Below are 22,625 nucleotides of genomic sequence, written 5' to 3'. Positions count from 1 at the left end.
ATTCCCAAATGATGTTAACTGTGCCCAGACCTCTGGACTGTTACCAGTTCAATCACAGGTAGGATTATCAATCAGTGAGTCAATAAAAATTGATTAGGTGCCTACAATATGCTAAGCTATATGTTCAGACACTTAACTTACTAGCATAAGTGATCCTTAGGAAGTCCCTTAAATTTGTTTGACTCAGTTGCTCATCCATAAAGTGAGCTGGAAAAGAAAATGGAAAAGCATTCTAGCATCCTTGCTTAGAAAACCCCAAATTGGGGCACAGAGAGTCAAATGAGATTGAAACAACTCAACAAGAACATATGCCAAGCACTGAGTACATAGGAGGTCCACCTGCTGAATTCTATTCCCAGATTCCACAAGCCCTAGAAGAGTACAAGACCATATATGCAGGAGAAAGTTCTTCCAGGAACTCCAAACCCCTGGAGGTGTGTTGCCTTATTGCACTGAGTCTCACTTAACTCTCCTTCATGCTTCTCTCTCTCATTCGATCACTCTCAGCAAATATACGAGGGCCATCTTTCTTACGTCTACAAATGTCACATTCCTGGACCACTTGAATACTCACTGCAAAAAGTTACATACAGCAAAACAATCCCAGTGGTAGCATGCAAAATCTTCACAATCTTTAGCACAATTTTCCCTAATGATGATCTTTTCATTGACAAGATGTACTAAGAGACACTGAAAATGGAATACCTCTAACAGGAGATTTTATTGTTATGGCATCCAGATTTTATAATTTCAAATATATAAGATTATTGTCAAATTAAGGCGTTACATCCAAGAACTTGAACACATAGTTTATTCTTGTTTTTTTTTTCTCTTTCAACAAATTCTACAAATTCATTTTAATATTTTTCCATCAAAAACATATAGCTTGACTAAATTTTATTTCTTTGTTTTTTAAAACCCTTGCCTTCTGTTACTAGGACAGAAGAATGGCAAGGACTAGGCAATTGGAATTAAGTAATTTGCCTAGGTCACACAACTAGGAATTGTCTGAGGTCACATTTGAATCCAGATCCTTAAGACCCAGGTCTGGTACTCTATGCACTGTGCTACCTAGCTGGCCCCTATTTCCTTCTTTTTGGAAGAAACTATTTTTTAAAAACTCTCAAGAAGGCAAATGAGATTAAAAAACTGTTGGAGTCATCTTTCACATCAGTGTATGTAGGGTTTTATTTGGAGTTTTTGTTATATATGAATTTGCTCTTACAATGATCAATATGGAAGTGTATTTTGCATGACAATAAAAATAACATTGTTAAAAAGGCGAATTAAGTGACCCAATCATCTGCGAAATATTTCTCCCAATAGAGGCTCCTAGTGTACATCTTTTGGCAAATTTAATATTCTCACCACTTATTTCTTTGTCATTCAACTGCATTGTTTTCTCTACTGACAACTACATTTTACAATTTTAATCTTTAGTTACAAGCAGTGTGATTGCCTTCGTGTCTATTCCTGAAAGGGAAAACTCTGAAAAAAGAAAATGCATCCTCTTATTTCTGTTGTTATTTTTATGAAATTTCATCAAAATTCATTCATTTCATTTCATGTCCACTTGAATTTCTTTCAGGGCTCAAATGCATTCCGGGGTTTTGAAATCATAGAATGAGAGAGCCAGAAGGAATCTCTGATGTCATATAAATGGAGGCAATAACAAATTGACTGAAGTAGATTTTAATTATCCTAAGTTTATTTGGTAACTCTTCATTAAGATTCCTAGTTGTGGCATGAAAATTACTCTGTGTTCTTGAAGGCTTTGCCAGAAGAACAGAAGCTGTCTCAGTTTTGCAAAGCTGAAAAGACTTCCAGTATAATTCCATGAATAGGCCATGTGCCTCAGTGATGAACTCATTGGACATGGTGACCCATGAAACAAGTAAAAAAAAACAGAATGACCCAGAGTACTCTGTAGCCGCTTTCTCTTTCCCAATGATGGTACAGAGTGACAGATAAAGGCAGTAGGTGGTATATTCAGAAATGATGATTTTTTTTAACAAAAAAATTTAAGGGTTTCTTGGAAAAATCATATTATGTAGCTATTTGAATGTGTAATAATATACTTTCAAATGAACATATAATACAAATCTCTGAACTTTCTCAAGAGAAATGGTAAAATAAAATACTCCTTTTGCAGTAGAAAACTCTGTCGGGAAACTTTCTTCAATAACTTTATTAATACATTCCTTAGAAAGACAGAATTCATTTTTATTACAAATATGTAATAAATTATAATAAATATGCTTATGCAAGAGAATAAATTTTCATGTTAGCTTTTTATAAGACTATAGATTCATTCTTTTTTCTTCTCCTTTCCAGTCCTCCTCCCATATTGTTTTTTAAAAATTTTGTCTTGGAGTCAATTGGTTCTAAGGTGGAAGAATGGTAAGGTCTAGGCAATGAGGGTTAAATGTCATATGGGGTCCTGGGATTTGACTTACCCAGGGTCACACAGTTAGGAAGTGTCTAAGGATAGATGATGGGCATAAGAAGATTGAACCATGCTATCAATGATTATATTTGCGTGCTAGAAGCAGCATAAAAAAAATGAAAAGCTTGGGTTGGACCAGAAAATTAGGTAGGTCATTTAGCAAGAAAAAGGAAAAATCAATGGACAAACTTTCTAGTTTATAACACACACACACACACACACACACACACACAATTTGTGGAAAGAAATGTCCATGGATTACATAAGATGGGAAGATAAAGATGTTTGGATTTTTTACCTTTGGAGGGAGTCTGCAGTAGATGAGATTGTAGTTCCATTGGAAGATTGAATCCCCTCCCTGGCATTCAATAGATGCAAAAATAGAATTTCACTTGTTTTATTTGCCATCCTTTGAAAAATCTACTTTGCATCTTTGGGTACCCGTGGCATTTTGGCATTGTTAAAGGATATTGGGATTCTTTTTTCAAAAAGCAGTTTTATAAACTATTCATTTCAGACTTATTCTGTGAGCATTAAGAGTCTCTTACCAGAGAAATTTTCAGGAAAAATGGTCTATCCATGATTTGCCTTTCTTACCTTCAATGTTAGTAGATTCTCCATCCACATGCGATCTGTCATGTGGGGTCCTGGGGTTTGATTTTTTGCTATAATTTCTTGCTTATAGTTGTTTAGTAGAAAACATGTTGTGTTCCTAAGATTACAGAATTTAGAGTGAAAAAGGACATTTTGGACATCTGATTTGACAGATATAAACACTGAAGCCCAGGAATGTGTGATTTACTTAGGGTCACATGAGTTAGTAACAAATCCACACTCAGGACCTCTAGCCTGAGGGACAGTAAATTGGGGATAGTTCCACAGTCTATTTTTAAGTGAGCTAAGAATGATTTTGATGTTTTAAAAATACAAAAATTCTTGGCTCCCTGGCCTTACAAAAACAGGTGGTGGGTGGGCCACTTTGGGCAGTTGGACTATGTTTGCTAACCCTTCTCTAGACTCCAAAGCAAATCCTTTCCTCTCTACTAAGAAGCAGTTAGGTTCTTTTAAGATTCTACGAAGAAGCTACAGATCAGGAAGTAGTAGACCTAAAGCCAGGAAGACACAAGTTCAAAGCTAACCTCAGACACTTCTTTACTGTGAAATACAGGGTGAATCACTTAATTCAGTTTGCTTACACTTTCACATCTGTAAAATTACTATAATAATAGCACCTACTTCCCAAGGTTTGGGGAAAAATAAATTAAGATAGGATTTATAAAGTGCTTTGCAAATCTTAAAGCATCATATAAATGCTGGTGGTGGTTGTTGCTACCATGGTGCCTTCTAATAGAGCAACTTCAATGGACATTTTTTCAATTCTGATTTATATAGGTCCCATGGATGTGAAGGCACAGGGAAACAGTCCTTGACTTCAAGATGTTTATAATTTATACATAGGATAACAATATGTAAACAGATGGATAAACAGCTTGTCTCAAAAATCTAGAAGCAGCTCTCATCTATGAAACCAGAAAACTACACCAAGACACCATAAATATAATATATAATGTCACATGATATATTATATATCTACATTATATAGTTTATATATTTATATTATATATACACACACATATATACATATGATTATTTGAAAAAGGAGAGACCACACTAACAAGCAAGTGGAACAGAAAAAACCTTCCTTAACCATCAACTTTCTGGCTGAGCTTTGAAGAAAGCTCAGGATTCTAAGAGGGAGGACATTGTAGGAATGGAGGTGGCAGTCTGTATAAGCCTGAGGTATGGGGGAAATGAAATGGGTTTGGAGGACTCCAACTAGCTCAGGAATATGTGAAGGGGAGTAATGGGAAATAATCTTAAAAACCAGGTGGAATGGAGGCTGATGGTGAGGGGATTTAAACACTAAGCTGAGAAGAATATATTTTATTCTATAATACATAGAGAGTTTTTGAAGTTTTTTGAGCATTGTAGTGATGTGGTAGGACTGGTGTTGCAGCCATCTGTAAGCAACATGGTAGAAGCATGTATTGAGATGGCTGATGAGTTCATCTGAAGTTGTCTTTTAATAGAAAAGTGACAGCTATCTCAAACAAATATTGTAATTTTTAGAAAACTAGATCAAATGTTTATGGATTTCCCAATTTATAAGCCACTTTGGTGAGAGAGATGGAAAGAGTGTTGTGTTTTAAGACTAGAGCATTGAGTTTGAAAATGTCTCCAATACTTGCTTTTTTGAACCTAGAAAATCTTCTTAACATGTCTGAAACTCAGTTTCTCCATTTGTAAAATAAGAATACCTGTACTTTGTTGCCCTATGGGTTTGTGGTAAGGAAGGTACTTTGTAAAGAGGAGCACATACTAAGTGCTTTCCATTACTACTACTAATGTGAATTATTACGATTTATTCAGTTTCTGCCTGATGAATAGGTCCCTATTAGATGTGCTTGGCATTTTAAGGTTGTCTGGTATTTTTTTCATTATTTCAGGGCATAAGGGTATGGTTTATTGTTCTGCAGGAGTAATTTGCTAAATAGTCTACAAGATTAAAAATGTCACTTTCCTGATGAATTGAAGGTGACTCTAATTGCTTCAGCTGTCTACAGCAGCTCTGGGAACATCAGCAAGATAGAGGGGGACTTTCACATGGACCAGATGTCACTTAGTTATTCTATCAGATCTATCCTGGGCTGCTTTGGATAACAGAAATACAGAAAACCAGACACTGGAAATGCAAATTTTGAACTACAATTACTTTCAAATTCATAAATCTATTATTTCATTATAAACATTTCCTCTACCAGTGTTCTTGACATTCCCCCTTTGCCTTAGGAAATAATCTCATGGTTCACTGAAAAATTACTACTACTACTACTACTGCCGCTGCTGCTGCTGCTGCTGCTGCTGCTGCTGCTGCTACTACTACTACTACTACTACTACTACTACTACTACTACTACTACTACTACTACTACTACTACTACTACTACAACTCTTCTTTACTTCATTTGGGATTTTTTGGGGGGCAAAAATATTGTGGTGGTTTGCCATTTCTTTCTCCAGCTCATTTTATAGATGAGAAATTAAGGCAAACAAGGTTAAGTGACTTGCCCACAGTCACACAGCTAGTAAGTGTCTAGGGCAGGATTTGAACTCATGAAAATTACTACTACTACTACTACTACTACTACTACTACTACTATTACTACTACTACTACTACTACTACTACTACTACTACTACTACTATTATTACTACTACTACTACTACTACTACTACTACTACTATTACTACTACTACCAATACTATTGCCTCTGACACTACATTAATAATAATAATGACAATAGTATTTTTTTTAATCCTTACCTTCCATCTTAGAATGAATACTATGTATTGGTACCAAGGCAAAAAGATGGTAAGGGTTAGGTTAATGGAGATTAAGTGACTTGTCCAGTATCATACAGCTAGGCATATCTGAGGCCAGATTTGAACCCAGGTCTTCCCTTCTCTAGACCTGACTCTCAATCAACTGAGCCACCTAGCTGCCCCCAATCATTCCATATGATGTTGATGATTACCTTTTAACTAGTCTTCTGATGATTAAATGAGATCTGTAAGCCCTAAAAAAAAACCCAAAACAAAACTGATTTGTATATTACCCTGCACTCAACAGTCTTATCTATTGTACACATATCCTAAGGGTTATTTTTTCATTCCAAAATTTTCCCTGGAAACCACCCCATAGTAAACATTGAACTTAACGGGATATTTATTGGATGCCTATAGAAAAAATTAGGTTTACCTCCCCTCGCCAGTCTCTCATCAGATTCTTACTTAAAGCTCTCAAAATGAAATCTTAAGAGAAATTCACATTGTACTGGCAACGTAGTTGACAAAGAGTAAACAAAACCAACAATAGAATCAGTAAGACCTGAGTTCAGATCTTGTCTCCAATGCATTCATACTAGGCAATTTAACTGCTCAATAGCTCAGCTTCTAAGATTATAAATTGCAAAGCATATGCCAATCTGCTTTAGCAGAAGGAGTTAACTCACTAAGGAGTTCCCTGTATTAATGAAATAATAAATCTAATAAATATATATATATACATATATATATATACATATATATATATACACATACATACAAGAAGAAAACAGAGCTGTGTTAGAGTCTGCTCAACTCTGAGCCACCTATAAGATTTTTCACAGTGAACACTTGCAACTTTTGTTGTTGTTCAGTCATTTCATATTCTTTGTGACCCCATCTGGGACTTTCTTGGAAAAGATATTGGAGCAGTTTGCCATTTCCTTCTCCAGTTCATTTTACAGATGAGGAGACTGAGACAAACTGGGTCAACAGACTTGCCCACAGTCACGTAGCTTGAACTCAAGAAGATGAGTCTTCATGACTCCACACTACCCACTGTACCACTTAGTTGCTCCTTTTATACCTTGGAAACTGGCAAACACTGCAATCAGGACTTGATTTTTTTGCTTTGTTGATTGTCTAGACTTAAGAAAGTGATAGAAAAAGACTTAATGGAGATTAAATTTAAAAGTGTGTCATTTGCATAGTTTTCCCCCCCAGAGAGCCAGTTGTTAAAGATTTACCATCACTCTCACATCATATGAATATACCCCCAGCTTTGGGGGGGGGTATTTAAAATGATAAGCTTGCTGAGAGAGGGGAGCAGAACTGGCTCTTTCATTTGATGCAGTTTCCCGCTTGGAGCTATCCTCAAGGGAGTGGGTCCTCCTGACTGCCGGTTTTCTGAACAAGAATGAAATGAGGGGGGCAGAAGAGTAAGGAGGGAATGGAACATCTGCTTTGTGTACTCTTGAGAGAGAATAGCTCAGGTTTTTCTTACAGGGGAGCTTTATTTTCTTTCCCAGCAGGCTCTTTTGATTTGATGAGAAGAGAAGATGGTTCACGATTGGGATTTACGGAAGCAAAAAGATATTACACAGCTTAGATATCTCACATATATACCCCATTCAAGTGGGTAATAGGGATCACAGATCAGAAATGTATGATTATTTGATGAGAAGTGGTTGGTTTTAAAACATATTAAGAGAGGAACTATAACCCACAATCAACCACTGAATTAATCTGCCCTTAGTAATATGAACTCATACTTTTCTCCAATTTAAGCATTTATCATCTTTGACTTCCCTTTATCTCACTGGAGGACCATTAAGTTTCTAAAAGGCAGGTACTATGACTCATCCAAAATTTATATCTTTTTCAGTGTGTAGAGCACTGAGCCAGGAGGCAGGAAGACTTATCTTGCTAACTTCAAATCTGGCCTCAGACACTGACCCCAGACAAGTCACTTACCCCAGTTTGCCTCAGTTTCCTCATCTTTAAAATGAATTGGAGAAGGAAATGGCAAACCACTTCAGTATCTGCCAAGAAAACCCCAAATGGGTTCACAAAGAGTAGGACAAGACTGAAAACCACTGAACAATGATAGTACCTAATATTGTGCTCCACAGATAATAGGTCATTGTCTCCCTTTCCATTCTTTTCCTTTGAGTGGGATTAGAGGTAGACCTTCCTGACTCAGACTCTTAAGACTATAAAGATTGCCAGCTGCAAGGGGCCTTTGGGATTATTTAAAGAGCAGTGTGATATAGTAGATGATCCTGGAGTTAGAGTCAGGATAACCTGGGTTTGAATCCTATGTCAGACACTTGCTATATATGTGGCCGTTTGCATTTTGTCTTCTCCCATTCAATTGGAAACTCCTTGAGGACAGTACCTGCCTATTTATTTCATATTTGTATTCCCAGGACTTTTAGCACAATGCCTGACATATTATAGATATTTAATTGGCCTAGTGTAGGTCAATCACTTTCTTTTAGCCTCATCTATAATATAGGAATAATAATATCACTTAGTTTTGGTGTCATTATGAAAATTAAAGTGCTATGTGAAATATCAGAAATTATTATCTACCCTAACCTCATTACAGAGATGAAAAACTGAGGTCCAGTGCAAATAAACAATCTCCCAATGATCATTAAGCCCTTTTATACTTATTTTGTAAATCTGTTGGAATTTTGGTGTATAACCCTTTGTCTTCGATCTGTATACCTGAATGATGAGATTAAAATATATGAGCCCTAAGCAGCTTCAGTGGCTGCCTGACTCCCCCAAGAAGCCAGAAAATCCCAGCAGTTTCCCCAGCAAGCCCTTGTAGTCAGTCCATCTTACTTTGGGCCCCATTGGGTACAAATGATAGGAATTCAAAGGACATCTTAGGAGAAGTTTGTTTGTTTGGTTGGTTGGTTGGTTGGTTGTTGTCCATTGTACTTAAGGGGGACCACAATGACATCACTATGTTAGGTTCAACGTATGATGTCTCTCACTGGATGATCAGACTAATAGGAGCTTAGAAAGCTCTACTCTACTACAAGTTGGGCACAAATAGCCCATATGAGTGATTTAGAATGGAGAAGTCTAAAATTCTTCATCTTGTGTTTCTTTTGAGTTACTGCAATTCTGCTTTGAGAGTAGTAGTGTTTCTAGTAAAGGCAAGAAGGAAGTAATGATTGGACTTAAGGTGAGACTTGAGTCTGAGAACATGTCACTTAGCTGAAGACTATGACAAATCATAGAACTTAGTCCTAGAACCTACATAATCATGAAAGCAATGATAGAATTTTCTAGGGGGTTTTTTTCCATTGAATTTTCATGGCCATGGACCCTGGGATATTCAGTATTCTCTTTAGTTCCATGGATGTCAACCCTTTCATTGTACTGTTGAGAAAGCTCTACCTGGAGGAGGTCTAATGACTTGTCTGCAAACACTCATCTGATTATCTGTAAAATAGGGATACTAATAACTCTCTCCCTCCCCAACCTCATATCCCATTCCAGGTCTTTCCTAAACTATTCCTCCTCCCCATCTTCTCTCAAACAACAGATGCAGAGGTGGTACAATATAATGCTGAGCCTGAAAGAACTGAGTTCACTTACTTGCTGTGTGACCCTGGACAAGTCATTTAACCACTATTTACTTCAGTTTCCTCAGTTTTAAAATGGGATAATAATAGCAACTATCTCTTAGGGATTTTGTTCTCAGGATTGTCAAAAGTGAAATAATATTTGTTAAAAGGATTTAGCACAGGGCCTGGCACATAGTAGGTACTATATAAACACTAGGTGTCCAAACGGTTTAGCAATTCTGTTCACCTTTACTATATTTGGGAGCTACTAAAAAAAAAAACAAAGACTTTTTTTTTAACCTGCAAAGTTTAAAAATCTCCCAAGTCTCAAGGGAAATATCAAGTTCAGGGAGAGTTCAATAATTCTCTTGAGGGAAAGAGTCAAAAGGGAGAGGAGGAATAATGATCTACCAGTCTCTGTCTCCAGCCCAGATAGTCATTAGTGGGATTTTAGCCCTCAATGTGATTCCTACATCTTCCATCCCACCTTAGCATCTGCTCTCCATGGTGCTACCTTCCTCATCTTTTGCTGATTCCTCCCATTCCTCTTGCTTCTTGCTCCCAAACATTGAATCTCCCTTAAGGACGGGACAAGGCTAGAGAGGAAGGTACTGGGAAATTTCTGCTGGAATCCACAGGTAATTCTTATTCTTCTTGGCGACCCTTGCAAGAGGGATAGCCATGATAGCATTCCATATATAAAACATTATAAACTATAAAGTGTTTTATAAATGTGGTGTTATTTATGGTCATTCCAGCACTTGTAAATAATAATGATCTTTCCTATATATATAATTGCATCACTACTGGGTTAATCAATTGTTAATGGTTCAATATTACCTGCCAAATGAAGTTTAAATTTCTCTACCTGGCATACAAGGTTCTCCATGATTGGATACCACTCTCACCTTTCCAGCTTATTCTCCCCTCTGCCCTATTATAATTCTCTAATACGCTTTCCCATACATTAATACTCTTCAATGTTACTCAAAAGCCATGATCCTCCCCTCTGTTGGATTCCTACTCATTTTTTAACTCCATCTCAGATGTTTTCTTCTCCAAGAAGCCTTCCCTGATCTCTCTTGCTCAGTGGTGAGTTTCTCACTCAGAACTCAAAGCCCGTTCTGTTGTCACTGACTTATGACTACTCATGTAAGGTTGTTGGTTATAGAGATTGATGTTATTACTCTTACAGTGTTTAGCTAACCCCCAAGCTTCTTCAAGATGAGCAGTTCCAGCTTTAAGCTTACTTCCTACAACCAGTAAATGATGCCAGGAATATCCCACATGGGCTCAGGTTCTCAGTGGTTCCACATTTCCCACTTCCTTCAATCTTTAATACTTTTTCTAACTCCAAATTCAGTTTTGTATAGTCCTTGTGAGGTTGCAAGCTCCTTGAAGCCAGTATTCTGATTTATCTCATTAAAAAAAAAAACTCTGGGGGCAGCTGGGTAGCTCAGTGGATTGAGAACCAGGCCTAGAGACGGGAGGTCCTAGCTTCAAATCCGGCCTCAGCCACTTCCTAGCTGTGTGACCCTGGGCAAGTCACTTGACCCCCATTGCCTAGCCCTTACCACTCTTCTGCCTTGGAGCCAATACACAGTATTAACTCCAAGACGGAAGGTAAGGGTTTGTTTTTTTTTTTTAATAAAAATTAAAAAAAAAAACTCCCCTTTAAACAATATCAAAAAGTTGTCATTTAGGATCATTCATGCCTCCCTCTGTTCTTGCTTTTAAGTTCCTTCACCTTTGTCTTCCTATTCCCCCATCAACTTCTTTTTTTCTTCTATCTCTCTCTCCTCCCATCCCCTCTCTACTTTTCTCCTCACTTTTTTCCTTTCTCTCTTTCCATCTTCCTTCTCTCTTCCTCTTCTTTCTCTCTTCCTCTCTCTCTCCCCTCTCTTTTCTCCTCCCTCTTTCTCTTTCCCTTTTCCCTATCTCTTCTTTTTCTTACCCTTCCCCCCAGCATCTACTGAATGCTCTTTTGCTAAGCTGACACCCACTCAGAAATATAGTTCTCTCCCTCCACCCACTGACTCATATACTCCAAAACACTCAGCATACATTTTACATCTCCTTTCTTGAGTCTAGTCCCCAAGCTCCAAGATGCAGTTCCAGTCTTGAGCTTATTTCCTGCTGCCCTTAAATGGGCATAAGGAAAGGTATCAGGAACATCTAGCATCTGTGTGCCCCCACAGCCTCAAGCTCCCAGTTGCTGTTGCTTTTCCATTTTCCTCAACGTCTGACACTGAATTTTCTGACTCTTCTTTCAGTCTCTTTTACCACACTGCCTTTTCTTTGAGAGTGGGCTTCATGATGCTTTTAGTCAACAGGCTGAGAATTCTTGTCCCTAGGTACCCAACATTGTCATTTGTATGAACTTCCTTCATTTGTTTGTGGTTTTTTATTTTATATTTTAAATAGTCTTTAAATTGGGTCCTTTGTCTTAACAAGCCCCAGGGGGCACATACATGAAAACACAATTATATATGATGTAAAAAACAAATCACAAGCATAAAATAGCCATGTTGCATCTCACTTCCTCCAAACCACCCCTCTCACACACAAGGACACGTACAAACACTGTCCCACTGCCCCTCCACCAAAAGATAATTAATGATTCCTATTACCTGAACATTGCTATGGCCCTTTCCTACTGAAAGTGTACATGAATCTAAGATCATAATTTTCAAACGTATCTCATGGGTTGAGCCATTTTCTTATGTATTCCATCATTTTTGTTGGTATATTAATTATAGCCAAGAGCCTTTAGGACACTTAGAATCCCCCATATTTAATGTGAACACCAGTGATAGGCACCTACTACCATTTCCCAATCCTGCAATCCCAAATTTCAAGGTAATTTCAGATTATCTGAGGCTGTCATGTAGCATGGCCTCCAAGAACATGGGGAGTTCTCGAAGTGTCTGCTCTAGTCCTACCCTAGAAAATTCCCTATAGTCATGGTGGAGATTCTCATGTCTTGATGGATTTACCTTCTCATCTGTGGTTTGGGGAAAAAAAGCTTAGTCCCCAAAGCAGTGGCATAAATCCATCTTGTCTACCATTGCTTACCTTTGGGTTAGTGAAGGATCAGCCCTGTTTGACAGGGGTTCTGGCCTTCCAGGGAACACAACACTGCCTATAAACCATAGAATTAGGTATCTACCACCTAGGTAATAAAGACAGTATAATGGATAGAGTACTAGATTTGAATCCAGGAAAACTTTAATTCAAATCCTTCCTTAAACATTTACTAGTTGTGTGACCCTAAAAACTTGGCCACTCAGTCTTAATTTCTTCACCTGTAAAATGGGGATACTAATACCTACTTCATGTAGTAGTTCAAAGGATTATAGGAGATAAGGTATGTAAAGTGTTTTGAAAAACCTTAAATTGATATAAGAATACTAGCTATAGTTACTTCTTACTATTATGCTAATATAACAATAACTACTCTGAACCAAAATGCCTACAGATCAAATGTTATATTTTACTTCTCTCCCAGGGTTCCCTGGGGTTTGGGGGACATCTCATATCTACAATTGACTCTAGGGTCTGCTTATTGTATTCTCTCATTTAAAGGGGTCCAAGTGCCCCTGTTCCATTTAACCACTTAACAGTTAAATTAAATTTTTTAAAGGAATGTTTACATAGGAAGAAAAAACATACTAATATTTCTCCCCATTACCTGAGGTATCATAAATACCCCCTACAGTTTGGGGTCTTGGGGAAGGGAGGAGGAATAAGTTCACAAGTTTAACTTGGTTCTTAATTATCATTACTCCCATCAAGTTCCATGTCCAAAGGCCCCCTGGGCTGGCTTCCCAGGACCCTGGCTTCTCAGAGCTTTCCTATTGGCTTAGTTGCCAATTCTGACCTAGAAACTCGGGATCCAATGTACTCATAGTACATATGGTACAACACCACCTACACCTAGACCTAAAAAAAGACAAAGGAAATAAAACTAAACCCCATACCCATTTCTTGAGACCATAGAGAAGAGTTATATATATATATATATATATATATATATATATATATATATATATATATATATATATATATATATATATATATATATATATATGATGCAGGCAGTTCTGACCATGCAACTCATGGAAAGAGGCTGATCCGAAACCCGCTATAGAAGGCTAGTGCAGAATGTTTTCTCTGAGAATCAAAGCCCTAGTGCCTCCCATGTGGGAGTCTCCATTGCAGATGATTTGGACATGTGCCCAAATCCTGTTATACTAAACACTGTAGGTACAAATACAGAAGCAAAGATAGCCAGTGTCCTGAAGGAACTTAGAGTCTAACAGTCAGAGACAACACATTGAGAACTGGTGACCAAGGAGGAGTCTTTTGATTTGGAAAATTACAGGCATAGCAAGTAGAACCATAGGTGAGTTAATTAGCATAGCCTTTCTAGTAGCCAAGGCAGCAACAAAATCCTCAGGGAAGTGAAATAGAATTCTGACAAATCCAAAATGGAACAAATGCCTCTACCTATCTCAGACTTACTGATAGAATCAATGAGTCTAGAATAAGTCTCAATGGAATACAAGGGATCCCTTTTGTCCATTCTTCTGTCTCTAATAAAAATTATAGAGAAATCATGCAGGAAGGCAGATATTTAATATTTTCTTTGAAAACTCTTTAAAAATTACTTGTGAGGCAGTGGGTGGCTCAGTGGATAGAGAGCCAGGCTTAAGGTCAAGAGGTCCTGGGCTCAAATGTGACTTCAGACATGACCAAGCTGTGTGATCATAGGCAAGTCATTTAACCCCATTGCCTAACCCTTACTACTCTTCTGCCTTGGAACTGATACTTAGGATTCATCCTAAGAAGGTAAGGGTTCATTTTTTTAAAAAACTTTTGCTGCTCCATTAGCATCTTTAAGATCCTTTACACTTAGAAAGAGTTGAGTCTAGAACAGATATTCTTAGCCTGTAGTCCACAAATAGGAGGGAGTCTGTGAGCTTGGATGGGGGTAGGAAGAAAGCTTATTTTCAGTAACATTTGGTTGCCTTTGTAATCCTGATATTTTATTTCACAAATTTATGAATGACATTCTAAGAAAGGGTCTGTTGTCTTCAGTAGACTGTCAGAAGCCAATAACCCTAATTTAGAATCATAAATTCTAAAATGATCCAAGAAATTCAACTCTCTCCTTCCTCTAATGACAACAGACAAACCTTCCCAAGAAACTAGCTTTCTTTTTTTATATAGAAAAATTTTCCATGGTTACATGACTCATGATTCCCTCCTGTTTTTCTCCCCCCTCCTGAAGCTAACAAGCAGTTCCACTGGGTTATACATGTATCTTTGTTCAAAACCTATTTCCATGTTATTCATATTTGCAATAGTGATCTTTTAATGCCAAAACCCCAACAATATCCCCATCAAACCATATGATCTATCCTATGTTTTTCTTCTGTGTTTCTGCTCCCACAGTTCTTCCTCTGGATGTGGATGGTGTTCTTTCTCATAAGTCCCTCAGAATTGTCCTGGATCATTGCATTGCTGCCAGTAGAGAAGTCCATTACATTTGATTTTACCATAGTGGATGTGTCTCTGTGTACAATGTTCTCCTGGTTCTGCTCCAGAAAGTAGCTTTCTAATCTTTTCTATAAACAGTCTTTGAAGAGATACCATAACTTCACTTTCAATACATCCCAGTTAACATTCCTCCCAAGTTAATGTCTAATCTAGCCATTTTGTCCAATGTATAGATGCTGGAAGAAGGGATCACCACAATCATCCTCGGTGGGAAAATTAAGTATCATTTATCAGGAAATTCAATTTTAAACCCAAGATTAATGTTAACTGGAATGTTAGCTAGAATTATTAGAGAAGTTCTGACATCACTTTGAAGAATTTTATTAGAAAAGATTGATCATTGACTTTCCAGAGATGGTTTGCTTTCAGTCTTTATTAGAAACAAGAAAATGAATGAGATTCTTATAGCACTATGACATTCATGATTCTAGCCTCATAGACTCATTCCTTTGGAAGAGACCACAGAAATCATTTAGTGAAATCCCATGATTGTGTAGATGAGGAAATTTATACCTCCAAAGTTTAGGTAACTTGTTCAAGGACCCACAGGTACTAGCAGAGGCAGGATCAAAACCCAGGTATCCCTATTCCTGATGCTGGTTAGTTAATCTGATAGAAATGAAGAAACTTTTCAAATGAAATTTTTCAGCGTGACTCAAGGATCTATTTTTATTTTGTATGAATAGGTCTGACACCCACTGATAAGAATGTTCAGAGTTATATTGGGAACTATGCACAGAAGTCAAAAGAAGACCCCACCCCTTAGTCTATTGAATCAGGAGACTTATTTCAGCTGTGATGCACTGACATCTTCCATAGAGATTAAGATTAAGTGACTGTTTTATAAGAACATTTCTTCTACCTAGGGCCTTAAGTCTTAAGATTTCAAATAATTGACAAAAAAAATCAGTTATTTTATAAAATATCACCAAAGCAGCTAATGCCTTTTAAATTGAAAGAATCCTAGAATATACATGACATGGGTTCAAATTTCTGTTCTGCTCCTTACTAGTTATATCATTTTAGGCATATTAATTAATCTCTTTGAACCTCTGTTTTCTTGTAAATAAAATGGGAATAATAATAATACTACATCAATATAAGGTTATTTTAAGGAAGTCATTTTGTAAAGCATTTAAATGTGATCTCAATGAACTAATATTGCTATTACAATAATCTATGGCTCCAAACTCAATAGTTTTAAAGATGTTTTTAGTTAAATTCTAAAATGCTTCTGTGGACCATTTTGCTGGTGGGGGAGAAAGGAGTGTGTTTATGGGTTTGGGTTGTTTTTGGATTTTTTTTTTTTTTTGCAATACAGCAGCATTTCACAGTATAAGACATATGCTTGGCTTTTAGTTATGCTTGGATGTGCATAAAATTTCATTTGGCATAAAATAGCTGAGGAACACAATTTTATGTTAAATCCATGAGAATCAAATGTTTTTCTAGAAAAATCTTTGCTACCAATAAGATTTTCTCATCTCTAAGGAGGGTAGCCATTGAATTTAATGAAAGAAAAGCATACAGTCATAGAATTTTGGACCTAACCTGTAATCTATGGTCTAGTTCAGTGATGGCAAATTTTTTAGAGACTGAGCACCCAAACTGCAACCCTCATGCTGCATGTGAGCCCCAACCTTACCCCAGACAGGGGAGGGAGGAAGAGCTCCCAATGGGCTCCTGGGCCAAGGGATGGGTAATGTGAGAAATGTCCTCAGGCACATGTGGAGCAGGGGAAAGGGAACAGCCCCCTTTTGCATATGTGCCATAGGTTCACAAACACGAGTCTAGTCCATCTTTCATTTTATAAATAGTGGCAGAAATCCATCTTCTGAGGCTTCCTTTTGTCTTATATTAGTATGGAGGAAGATCTGAGTCTGTCATTTCATTGGTGCAGGGAACTACTCATGGTACAATCCTGAGGCCAGCTTTCTATCTATTACTTAATGCTATACCCCCTTATCCCAACAGTGGTTTCCATTACTTGAGCTAACTTCATTTTGGAGTTCTATTATTCATAGCATAACTAAAACTAGTTTCACTACATTCTGAAATTTTAAGAGCAAATATGTTAATTCTATCCCTATTATAATTTCTTTTTGGATTTTTTTTTGCTCTAGAAACAACAGTAAGTTAATTCCATATATAATTGCTCCCATCGTCTTTCATATTTTTACTTCATAACTTCAGCTGTCTCCTTCAGTGTCACCCATTGTCTCTTCTCACAAAAAGATGGTGCTTAGAAGAGATTCCTTAGGCAATATGTCTGAAAGGTGAAGAGAATTTTGGTGGGAGGGGATGGAGTGAAGATAAGGATACTTCTTGATTTTTTTCCAGAAAAATAGGAGAAAGAACACACTGAAACTTATACCAGATTGAAGAAGAAAACTTGGAGGATAGTCCTACTTCCTTCTGTCTCACTCAGAACAAATAGCTCACAATAACTCTTTTATTTTGATTCAGCAGTTTATACCATCTCTGTGACCTTGACTAAGTCATTTTTGTCTGACTCTGTTGTTTGGTTTTTTCACCTGAAAAATGAGAGAGCAGTTTTAAGATTAAAGATACTTAAGCTTTGTGTGGGATTCTCCCCTTTTGCAGTCTGAGGAAGCCTATAGGTAGACCCCTTTTCAGAATAACAATTGTTGTCTGCATTCATAATTGAGGTAAATGTTAAATTTCTGTTAAAAGTTAGTGAAAATAAAGGTGTATTTTTTTTCTTCATTCAGATTTTGAACTCTCTGAAATAAATCCATGGGCTCCACCCCCTCACCTCCAGAGTTCTACCCACCTGGTTATGAAATCCTGGACTAGATAATCATTAGGATATTTTCTAACTCTTATATGCTTTGCTTTTTGATTAACCATTGCTTTCTTTCAGTCCCATCAAATTAGTGATATGCAGATTTCAAAGTCTAATGTCTCTATCCACAATGATACATCGGTGGATCTATTGAGTCTTCCTGTTGTGAGAATTTTCTCAACCAGTTAAAATTGCATCCTTTCCATTTCACGGGTTCTTATAACCCTAAATGTATCTTGTGACTAATCTTTGATGATGTGCTGTTTGGAACTTAGATGCCCTGATCCTTTAACAGCAGTCTATTACCTGCCTATCCTGGAAGTCTTTCCCACAAGGAACATGCCCTGCTGGCACCATCTCCAAAAAACTAAAGAACTAAAGATCCCTTCCTCCATGTGGAAGGTATGGAATGGCTACAATGGATATGATTCTCTTCATAGCTGTTCTGGATTCTAAGTGACTTTCATTGTTCTGAGTTCTTTATGAAAGGTTTGCAATTCTATGCCAGCATGCTAATTTTTTTCCAATCAAAATCATCTTGGGAATATCTTGATCATTTGCTGGACCTTTAATAATCTATTATTTTCTTCAGTGATTTGCAAAATTGTACTTAAGGGTCAAAATCTGAAAGTGGAAATTGTGATGTATCAATGGATCTGATTTCCTCTCTTCACAGATTAAGAAATCACCATCTATGAGATCTCTAGGACAAAAGAGAGCATGAGGCAGGGAAGAATGTTTCTCAGAACATCTCATCTAAGGAGGAAACTTTTTGTTCATCACCACTTATAAAGGTATGCAAAGATCACTGAATATTGTCAAGTGTTAGTAAACTTCTGTTAAACCACTCAGTAGAGATGTTCTGCTATCTCTGAGTGGAGTAGAGGGGAGTGGGAGTGGATACCCAAACTGATGAAAACATGGAATCTTGCTATATTGAAGTAAATATAGTTCTAACACATTTGTCTTAATCTATGGAACCATGATTTCATTCTTATAAATATTCCTTTTACTACTACAGATCTTAATTGAATCATACCTTCTTCTCTTGTGTGATTTTTGTGTAGTTTGGGCATGGCCACCAACCTTCAACTCTTCCCTTGATCTGGGATGAGGCTGGCTCACTCAATACAACTATATTCAATCTCAACAGGTTGGGATAGTTCCCCAAAAAGGGAGCCCTTTTGCTACAACTCACTCTCAGGGTCCTAAGAATAATTGATATAGGGAAGCCATACATTTGTTATTCAGATATTTAGCTCCTAAGTCCCCAGTAGTTGCTTCCAATTTAAACAAATCAGCCAAGATTATATCATTAATTATTAATTAGTCTGACATGATCTCAAGGTCCAGCCCTATCCACAGCTTCAGGGGTCCTTGACTAGGTGTGGTGGCAAAGGTGTAAATGAGTGATGGGAAGACAGTTGAGAGTGCCAGCCCAGGTCCAGGCTTTGCATGGAACTGCTCTGTCTGTCCCAGAGTCATGTTTATTTTTATATCCTTCAGTGGTTACATACTTTCTTGGCACACAGCTACATTATTCAACATATATGTTAAAATGCAGATAATTGGATAAATGATACATTAGCTTTTAACAAATCATTTGATTAACATTCTGTGATCATTCTATATACTTATATTGTTACTATTGATTCAGACAACCTTCACAAAGCTTTTGCAAAAGATAAATGATTTTGTCACAAGTAGTGTAGCTAGAGGTCAGTTTTTTCATTAACCTGTGGGGTGCTTTGGAATTGTGGACAATCAAAAAAAAATCATTTGTTACTTTTAATAAAATAGATAATTAATCAGAAGTTCTCAGAAAAACAATCAACAAATAATGTAGCCAAGTTTTCTTTAATATGAGGCTAATCATTTTTTCTAGTGTTTTGTGGAGAGTTTCCAAGATGGATTTTAGTTGGTAAACAAATCACTGAGGCATGGTGTACCAACCTCTTCCTGAAGGGTAATTAATACATTTTCTCAGGAGATCTTGTTCCAGGCCTGTGCATTGGGTGGGGAATTTTGAATACAGCTCTGTTAGAAGTTAACCCATAAGAGTCTTTTAGATTTGATTTCATACCTGTGATCTTTTGGTGATATTCTGGGGGGATAACGTAGAGCATTAATATTAATCCTGCAAGTATTTTGTTCTCATGTTATTTTTCCTGAAGCTAGGGAGAGAACAATGATCACAGCAATTCCAACAGTAAGGGATGTTAGTGAGAGAAGTCACACAGAAGGGGGCTGAGTAGATGTTTCCATCCTTCCTAGCAGCTATTTTTTGACCTCCTGCTTTCCATGAGTAACCATGTCAAAACATCATGACTTGATGGCCCCCAGCATTAGTCAAATAGGCAAGAATCATTTATTGTTTCCTATGTGCCAGGCACTGTGCTAAGACCTACACAGACCCACACACCACAAAAGACAATCCCTGATCACAAGGAGCTCATTGCCTAATGTGATGGTGTGGAAATAAGAAAATGGAAAAGCCTGCAAGATGCAATAGCTGAGACTGTTGAGCTGTCACTCAAAAGGAGAACATTCTATTTGGAACGATGTCCAGAAAAGATGGTTGAGAAAGGATCAGAACAAACTAAAACTGGCTCCTTGCTTGGGAGACCAAAGGAAGTCTAAGGTCTTTAGCTTTGAAGACAGAAAGAAGTCTGTTGTCTTTTTAAATCTTTATCCTTGAAGACTGAAACCTGAAGGTGGTCTCTTGGCTTGGGGACAGAAGAAAGAAGGACAAAAGCCCAGCTCTCTCTGGCTTGCTCTGTTGTGATACAGTGACTGAACTTCTATATCTATCAGCCCATTTTCTCAAAGTGAACTATATCCTACCATCCTCCAATCTAAGACTTATTCTAGTATTAGGGAAATCCCAAACCCTCTTTCCTTCCATTTCTTATCTTTCCTTTCTTTCCCAATAAACCCCTTACTTAATTTAGAGAAGAGAAAGAATATTTTATTTGAGACATCATAAAACTCACCCTGAGTTGATTTAAAGAAACCAATAGAAGAATCATCAGGAAGGGGGAGAAAGAAGGGAGGAAAGGAGGAAGGAAGAAGATTAACAGCCCCGATCTTTAGTTATCATTTCCATTCAAATAATTCCTTATTACACTATTACAACTAATGCAAATACCTAAACTATATGCAGGAGTTGAATGAGATGTGGGATGCCAAGCTATAAAGATGAGAAGGGAGACAATTCAGCACTCCCTCACTTTTCTTCATCTATAAATAACCTTTTTCCCCAAATCTACCCAGTGATATATAGGTCATTCATTGGTTCTTCCAGTATTTCATGGATACTACCAGGAATGTACTGTGAAAATTCATCCATTATCTTTCATTTTCACTACATGGACTATATTTCATTTTCAATTCATCCATGTGTTTGATGTCTTACTTGTTACTTCTAATACATAAGTCATTATCAATTGCTTACACCAAGCATAAAGCTATATATAGGTTCATTAAATAGACTAATTCATATTTCCTAATTACTGTGTGACTTCACGCTTATTTATTCAGAGATGTTCATTGGACATCTCAAATAGCATTTCTGTGTTTTACTAATGCAGTTGAATTCAGCAATCATTTAGGTGCCAGATATTGTACTAGGAGCTAAGACTATAAAGACAGAGACCTACAATGGTCACCGTTTGGATTTTATAGATTACAATGGCAACTGGTATTTGTAACGACAGTGCTGATATAAAGTGCTTTCTAATTCCTCAAAGAAAGGTTAAGTTTTGCCAAGAATAATATTTTATTTGTCAGAGTTTCTATAGCATAAAAATTAAGTTTTTTTATTAGAAACTTAACAGTTCACTTCAGTGTAAACAATAGGGCTTGCCTTAGTCACTATTTACATTCAGATTAATTCATCTCAATGCATAAACTGTCCAACATAATTTAATATTGAATTTATTAGATTTAAATTCTTTTTAATTGAATAACTTATTTATGGAATTTATAGTAACTAGAGGGTAGTAGAGGGATCTAGTAGATCGACAGCCAATCTTAGGGAGGCCTGGGATCCAACCTTGGCTCTGATGTCTGCTGGCTGTATGTCTCTGGGAAACTGTATAACCTATCAGTGCTTCAGGCTCAGATAACCCCCTAAGACTCTAAGTAGTATATGAGTTACTAGGCTGTGTTTGCAGAAGAAACTTCTGTACTGGAATTCCAAATATCAACACCAGATGAAATCATGGATCTAAATGGATATATAAATTTAGTGATAGGCCTGTCTAATTCTATGTGTCTGTGTATCAGCTATATATATATATATATATATATGTGTGTGTATAGAGAGAGAAATTTTGGTCTAGACCTATAATCCCTTTAGTACTTTCCAGTGTGGGATTCTTTTTTTTTTTTAATTAATTTAGGCTACTACTTGCTTTATTAAGTCACATAGCCTTAAGAGGGTTGGCTGTCTTCTAAGTGGTTAGATTTGAATGTATATGTATGCATGTATGTACAGATATAGACATAATATCTTTTAATGATTTGGGAAAGGACTAAATTTGTGGCTTCTCTCATATAAGGAACTTCTGGAGAGAAAACTTGCTCTCTGAATGCACACTGACCAACTACTCTGCAATCCAGAGTGACTTTGGGGACTGAAAGTTTGTGATTTACTTGAATTTAGTTAGACATAGAATTTTAACCAATCTTCCTGATTTTTGAGATCTATACTCTTTGCCTTGTCATCTTTCCTTCCCCTGTTTCTTTCTGTGTCCGTCTGTCTGTCACTTTCTCTCACTAGACAGAAAGATAAATAGATAGAGATCCACATAGAGCAGCATTTACAATAATGGATGTGTA

The 22,625-nt window shown here is 37.0% G+C and overlaps 1 protein-coding gene across 2 annotated transcripts in view; it reads left to right on the top strand.

Moving 5' to 3' along the window:
• SORBS2 (sorbin and SH3 domain containing 2) overlaps nucleotides 1–22,625 on the top strand; it is a 515,172-nt gene that overhangs the window by 187,698 nt on the left and 304,849 nt on the right. For both annotated transcript variants that reach the window (XM_016423097.2, XM_056802972.1), the window contains exon 2: nucleotides 18,460–18,577. The gene's annotated coding sequence lies outside the window, so the exon portion shown is untranslated. The remainder of the gene's footprint in view (nucleotides 1–18,459; nucleotides 18,578–22,625) is intronic.

This window comes from Monodelphis domestica, chromosome 6, assembly GCF_027887165.1.
Source record: "Monodelphis domestica isolate mMonDom1 chromosome 6, mMonDom1.pri, whole genome shotgun sequence".
NCBI classification, from domain to species: Eukaryota; Metazoa; Chordata; class Mammalia; order Didelphimorphia; family Didelphidae; genus Monodelphis; species Monodelphis domestica.
The sequence above is the reverse complement of the archived record's forward strand: the minus strand, read 5'-3'. Positions and strand labels throughout refer to the sequence as shown.